The sequence below is a fragment of the Chaetura pelagica genome, unplaced genomic scaffold (assembly GCF_000747805.2).
Source record: "Chaetura pelagica isolate M959 unplaced genomic scaffold, ChaPel_1.0 scaffold583, whole genome shotgun sequence".
Taxonomy (NCBI): Eukaryota; Metazoa; Chordata; class Aves; order Apodiformes; family Apodidae; genus Chaetura; species Chaetura pelagica.
Window position 1 is genome coordinate 998,797 of NW_009952719.1, and position 7,155 is coordinate 1,005,951.

The window sequence follows — 7,155 nt, forward strand, 5'->3', positions numbered from 1 at the left end:
TAAATCTCCTTTGCCAACTTGGCTGCTGTTTGGTCCCTTCTCCCTCGCTCCCAATGCCACACACTGGCATTCCCTCTTTCACAGGATGGTTTGGGTTGGAAGGAACCTTCAAGATCACCTAGATCCAACCCCCCTGCATGGGCAGGGACACCTCCCACCAGCCCAGGTTGCTCAGAGCTCCATCTGTTTCACCCCTGTGCCACTGTCTGGGCCCAGAGAACAGAATCACTCCCCTTCACCTTCCCATGGGCAAATTAAAGGGGATGAGAGATTTAAAGATTTGGAGATAAAACTTATTTGGAGATAAAGTTCAACAGAACAGGGAAGGGAGAGTAACATGTGGGATAATGTAAAGATATACAAATGTATAAAAAAACTGATTTCAGTGGTTGATGCCCCTGGATCCCTCAGGGACATAAGCAACCCCCTCTCTCTCCCTGTATCCCCTTCATTCCATACCACTTTAGCCCATGCTCATTACAAACTGTCTTTTATACAACACTTTGTTGAGCCCAGGTCGCAGATCTTCATCCATCATGCCAGTCCCACTGGGTTCCTCATGACACAAAACCCCCCTGGAGATTTTGCTGCTCAGGACCCTGACAGAGCTGGTCATTGGGGCCTGCATGTCCCTTTTCTCTTCTCCCTGGATCAGGTGGGATTGGTACCTTCCCCCAAAGTGCTGGCTGGTGCCAGCTCTTCCCCTTCCCCTGAGGGTGGGATCTCCTGTGCTGGGGTCCCATTCTGCCACCACAGCCCCCTGCTCTGCTTTTGCCTCCCCTTGGCAACTTGTTCTGCCCCACGTGCAGAGGAACCCTGTGTTTGCAGATTAACTTGGAGCCCAGGGAACTGCCAAGGGTCAAGGTAAGGACAAGATCAAACACGGATGACCACGTCGCTGACCAGAGTTCCCTGACATCAGTGCACGGGGATGGCTTGGCCTTGCTGACACCAAACCCCACAAAAACCATCGGGACTAACAGCCAGGGAGCTGGTCTGTATCCAGCTCAGGGCAGAGACAATTGGAGAGTCAGAGGAAGCTGAAGAACCGGAAGATCAGGACGTCCTGGTCATTCTTGTGCCAAAGCCACTGGCATGGGATGAGTCCTCCCGTGCACCAGACACCGTTTTTCATCTGGGACCCTGGTGCTGGTGTTACCACCAGATGGAGGTGTTGCTCACAGCTCACCAGGAGCTGCACTGGGGAGGATCCGCCTCCCTTCTCCTCCTCCTCGCCCTAAAAGCTGGCACCCCAAGGCAAAATTTCTCAGCCACCTGCAGGCTTTGTCCTAGACCCAGCTTCACCCCTGAAAGAATGACCCCCATCACCGGAGTGGGAAGCCAGGAGGGAATTGTGGAGTGTGAGGGTGGTGAGAGCCTGGCCCAGGCTGCCCAGGGAAGCTGTGGCTGCCCCATCCCTGGCCGGGTTGAAGGGCAGGTTGGATGGGGCTTGGAGCAGCCTGGGCTGGTGGGAGGTGTCCCTGCCCATGCAGGGGGTTGGATCTGGATGATCTTGAAGGTCCCTTCCAACCCAAACCATTCTATTACACAACTGCACTCTCCTGTATGGGAGAGGTGGGTGCAGGACAGCTGGCTACCTGTCCCATAGGAATCTTGTTCCTCCAGTGAAGCCTGGAAGCCATAACCCCTGAGATGGCCTCTGCTCACGCTGCTTTTGTCACAAATGCCACTGTTTTTACCATCAAGCCAGGATGTCTATACCTGGCACTTCACAGAACAGCTCAGCACAGCCAAGAACACGCAAGATGCTCATCAGGAGAGAGGCAGTGATGCAGAGATGCTGCCCACCCCTTCCTGCTGGCTCACTTTTTGTGACCCTGTGCCTGCCTGGGAACGGGGGGCAAAGCCACCTCTCTCCTTTCCCAAAAGCTACAGCAGAGATGTTGTCACCACCCTGAGCCCTGGCAGCCAGGCTGGTTTGGGAGAGTGCTGCTGCATGATGATCTCCAGAGGCCCCTTCCAAGCCCTAACATCCTGTGATGATGCTCTACTGCCCTTTCATAACTCATCCCAGGCAAGCTCCTGACACAGAGATTTTATAGCCTGTTAGTGCTGAGCATGCCCCAAATGCCTCTGGGTGTTTGTCAAGCCAGACAGTCGGGGGCAGGCACAGGAAAAAACAAAAATGCAGTCAAGCAAGTTAATTACTTTTGCAAAAGAGCTCCCTGCAAATGCAGCTCCTTGTGCTCAGGCCTCCAGCACCGTTAGACCCATTGGACAGCAGTGCTGGAGGCCCCTACATCACAGTAATTCCCAGGCCTGAGGAGAAAACTTATCAACAGGGTTCGTAATTGTCAGTCTGACTGTGGGGCAGCCACACAAGTACCCCAGGGGTCCTGGGAGCCACTGATTTAATGAATTCCCTTCTTCCTCCAGCCTCTTCCCTACGTACAGCCACAGGTTCCAGGGTGCTACACTTTGTGAGGATCAGGGTGCACATTTGGAGAAGTCCTTAAACCCCAGAGAAGGGCCCACAGCCCTTTGCAGTGGCCTCTCCCAGATCCCTGCAGCAGCACAGGGGTCCCCAGGTTCTCCCAGTATCACCCCAGACTCTTCCCATGTTCACAGTGAGCACTGGCCTGGCACCTATGCATGTAAATACACTTAAAATATTTAAAGTGTATATTAAAAAGTTATCTATATATTAAACATATAACGTGTGTACATAGGGTTCATGGATGAGGTTCTGCTGACTCCAGGTGGAGGAAGGTGCCATTTGAGGGCTCAGTGTTCTCCAAAGGACAGTGTGAGTGGAGCCTGGAGGGACAGACACTTCATCCAACATGTAGGAAACCAACTTAAACTCACCCATGCTGGCACGAAATGCAGATACAGTATGGATTCTGTAACTGCTCCACTAGATTCATTGCTGCAGACACGGGAGAGGGATGTGGCTGCTGCATTAGATGTGTCTGGCCCTGCAAAGCCTGTGTGTCCTGGAGGTGCCCAGGCACCTCCCCTTCTTCTTCTGCACCCTCCAGAAGTACCTTCTGCTCCAATTGGCTCCTGCCCTTCAGAGGCAGAGCAGCCTTGGGGCTAACCTTCCCACACCTTCCTCTCCAGATAGCCACGCCTGATGTTTTGGGAGATTAGATTTATTTTGGGAAGTGCCAAGGGGCCAACCAGCCTGGCCAACAGCTCCCTTGGAAAAGAGAAGGTGTTTCCAAGCCTCTGTCTCAAGCACACAGCTTTTACCTCAGGCTGTGCACAGATTAATTAAAATCTCCATCCTCCTGCTGATCATCCCTGGGACCTGCATGGAAACCTTCTTGCTGCACAGGGGGAGTTTGGGCCCTGTTTTTTTACTCCAGCAAGATAATCAGGGATGCAAACGTGCGGGGAGCCCGACAGCAACCCAGGCTGTTGTGGTGCTGAGAAGCAAGAGCCACACGTTGGGGCTTTCCTCTCCTGCCACCAGGATGATGCCACTGCAAACTCCCAACCAGCCTTACTCTTGGCCATGCTGCTTGCCAGGCAGGTGCTGGGCACAGACCAGAGGGCTGTATTGTGGCTTCTTGAGCACAAACACATGGCACAATGTGACCTTGCCAGGCTCACATCTCCAGCCTGTATTTTGCCCTAGTTTACATGGGCTTTCTTCCCAGTTTGTCTGTCATCTACCAGGCTGGGAGCAGTGACAGACAGGGCAAAGCCATGAGCAGCAGAGGGTGACACAATGCAGAGAGGTGTGGGGACCCTCTTTGGGTCCCTGGGGGCTGGTACCTGCATCTCTGTGTTACCCTGACTCCAGAATCCAGATTGCTCATTTTCACTGGTCTGGTTGTTAAACCTGAGACACAGCCCCCACTCACACCCCCACCCACCACCACCCCCCAGTCCAGCCCTGTCCCAAAGGTGGGGATCATCACCAAAGAACTTCACAGCCATGACATAGGGCACAGCTTTCCCTGCCAAACTTCATCCCTTCCTAGACATGGGTAGAAAGGGGGGAAAAAACCTGAGCCTGAGTGAATCCTGCTAAGCCCAAAGAGCCATCACATGGGGTCCTGCTGGCCAGCAGTGCCAGGTAACAACAGACAAGGATTTTGTCCCATCCAATCCCTTCACTTAGAAGTTCCATCCCTGCCCACATTCCCCACCCATCTGGCCTGTCCCCATTCTCTTCTTGGCTCTCCCAGGGGACCACTCACCCTTGCAGCACTGAGGGGCTTTGCTAGAGCTCTGTGACCAGCAAGATCTGAGAGCTGTAGGAATGAACTCTGCTCTGTATTTCAAGCCAGGGATTCCTGGTTTGAGGGTGCAGAGAGGGGAACCTGCAGGCCTTGGTTTATGCCCCATTTCGAGATTGGGCTACTCGAGGAAAAAGGCTGCCAGTTGTTTCTATCAAAGCTAGAGGACCCACAGATCAACCACTAAGTGACTGCTCAGAATGGTGGGAACTTCCCATAGGACAGGCACTGTGGCACACAGCTCAGCAGTGCTGACAGGATTGCTCCTCAGTGGAGCTGGGTACTAAAACACAATCCACGATGGTCCTCAGTGGGGTGAGAAGGTCAGGATGTCCCATTCCCTGAGTCCTTCGATAAATGCTGAAACCAGATGCTTTCCTCTTTGAAAGCTCCCTGCATCCTACAGCCCTGCCACTTTCCCAGGAGACATGTGCTCTCTGGCTTCCCAGGAGAGCCAGAACAAAGGCAAACTGCCAGCCCTGCTCACAGACCTGCCGGCTCAACACACACCTTCAGTTTCACACTCTTAGAGAGAGTCAGACATGTGACCCTTCTTGCAGCAGCAGCCCCTCATTCCTGGCACCCCCTTGCACCAAACTCTGCCACAGAGGGGCTGAGATCAGGCTCTGATGGGAGGGATGAGCTGCTTTACTCCCTGACTCAACTCCAGCAACATGCAATGCTTCCTTTAAACAACTCTACCCACTCTCTTGGTGAGGCTCCCAGGGGGGTCAGCTGCTCTGACCCTGTGGTCCCTGAAGCCCTCTGGAATTTCTAGGGCTGCACCAGGGAAAAGCAAGGGGGAGTGGGGAAGGAAAACCAGGGGGCCAGGGGCTCCTCACTCTCAGAGTTCACGGCGTTTGCTGATGAAATCCAGATGTACCTTAAAAAAAACCACAAACCCTCTGCTCTTTTCCCCCTCCCCTTTACACCGAGAGACCTTTACACCAAGAGCTGTCCCATCTGTCAGCGTTTCCCAGCACGGGGCTCCCCCCAGAGGTCCTCGGTTCTCTTTCTCACACCCACCTGGTGGGAAGGAGCCCCCCGGGGGTGACAAGGACCCTGCTCAGCTCCAGGACAGTCCTGTCCCTCAGGCCCCCTGCGAGGAGCACAAACCAGGGGCCGAGGGGAGGACGCCCAATGCTCTGTGCACCCATTTCCTCTATTGAGAAACTTCTACAAAGCTGCTTCCTTTTTGTTGTCGTTGTTGTTTTTCTTATTCTACTCTTCCGTACCCCTTATTTTCAGACAGATTTCCCAGGGCAGAGCAGGTCATGTCGTGAATAATTGGGATGGACACTGGGAGGTGACAGTGCCTTTGGGACCCTTTTTGGGTCCCTGTGCCAGACAGTGACCAGCTCTAGGGATTCCTGCACAATAATAACACTCCCTGATTGACTCTGCCCTAACCCAAGGTGACCTCTGGTCCTCTGGAGGGACATCACACTCAGTCAAGACCACAAAAAGCTTCATTAGGAGGGCTTCTAATTGTATTGGCTCGATAATTGAGATACACTAACTAGGTTTCTAGGTGAAAGCTCCTCAGGGAGAGCTCTGGACAATGTTTCTGCTATCAAAGCAAGCAAAGTAAGGGGGAGAGAGAGTCCCTCAGGGCTGTCCATGGGATTATCATCTCCCTTTCCTTCATGTCACATTTATTTTCCTTGAATATTTCCTGACAGTGTTAGAAATGCTGGGTCAGTGCATGGGACACCAGGCTTACAGGTTGGTGCCATGCAACGGGCAGGGCTCAACTCTCCCATGGTCTCCCACAGTTGCTCCTCTTCCCCATCCCTCTTGTCATCCCCCCCCTGACATCCCCCTGTGGGTCCCCCCTACCCATGGCTGAGCTGGGCAGAGGAACAGACAGAGGACACCCACTCAGATGGGCTTGCCTGGCTAGACATGACAACAGTGGAAGGGGAAGAACAGGAGAAAGAGTCATCCAGCATTTGTGAGACTCTTCCTCACACTGTCCAGGACTCCCAAGCCACATAACACAGCTCTGCATGGGCTGCAGCTTCCTGGTGTGAGTGGAGCTGGGAGCAGGTGAACTCCCTGCATGTCCAGACCACACACCCACACTGACCCCCTGGGGGCAGAGCTGGCTCCAGTCCTTCCCTGCCCCCCGGGCACAAACTTTTGCTCTCCTTCTGCCTCAAGCCCCTGCTGCCCCTCTGCTCCATAACACCTGGGACATGGTGGGTCCATCCCCCCCAAAAAGCCTGAGGGGGGCAAGTCACTCATGGAGAGCTCTGAGGGCTACCAGAACTCAAATACCCCTCCACATCTTCCCATTACCTCCTCATCACTCCCAGCCCACCCTCTTGGTGACTACAGACCCACCCCTCACTGGTGAGCCCCTCACAAGCCCCTTCTTTTCACTCCCTGAGGAGTCTCCCTGCAGTTGCAAGGAAAACTTCTTACCCCAAACAGCCCCCCCAGCACCCCTAGGACAAAAACTAGACCCGAAGCATCACTGCTGGCCCACAGCATCATCTCCCCAGTGCACATAAGGCTGCTCAGACCTTAGAAATCTTTGGTTACAGGAAACCAAAGTTTTTAGCAGCTGCTCTTCTTTCACATATATGGGACACAGCAAGGAGCCTCAAACCAGTGCCCAAAAACACATCCCTGGTGGGTGTTTAAGACTCGTGGGGGCTTCCTGGGCCTCGAGTCAGTAATTGCCAGAGACATGACTGGGAACTGAGCAGGCACAGGGCCCCTAGGAGCGGACACCCGTGGCAGGGAGCGTCCACAAGGCTGGCAGAGCTTGCAAACCAACACCCCAAGCAGATCCCGTGCCCTGGGCCACCTTCCTAATGCTCAACGCCGGGATTCGAGTGTCCAGAGCCGTGTCACCAACTGCCAGAGCTGCCAGAGGCACCGGCCAGAAACTGGCTTGGGGGAAGAAAGGGGAAGAAAGGAAGAAAAGGGGGCGGGG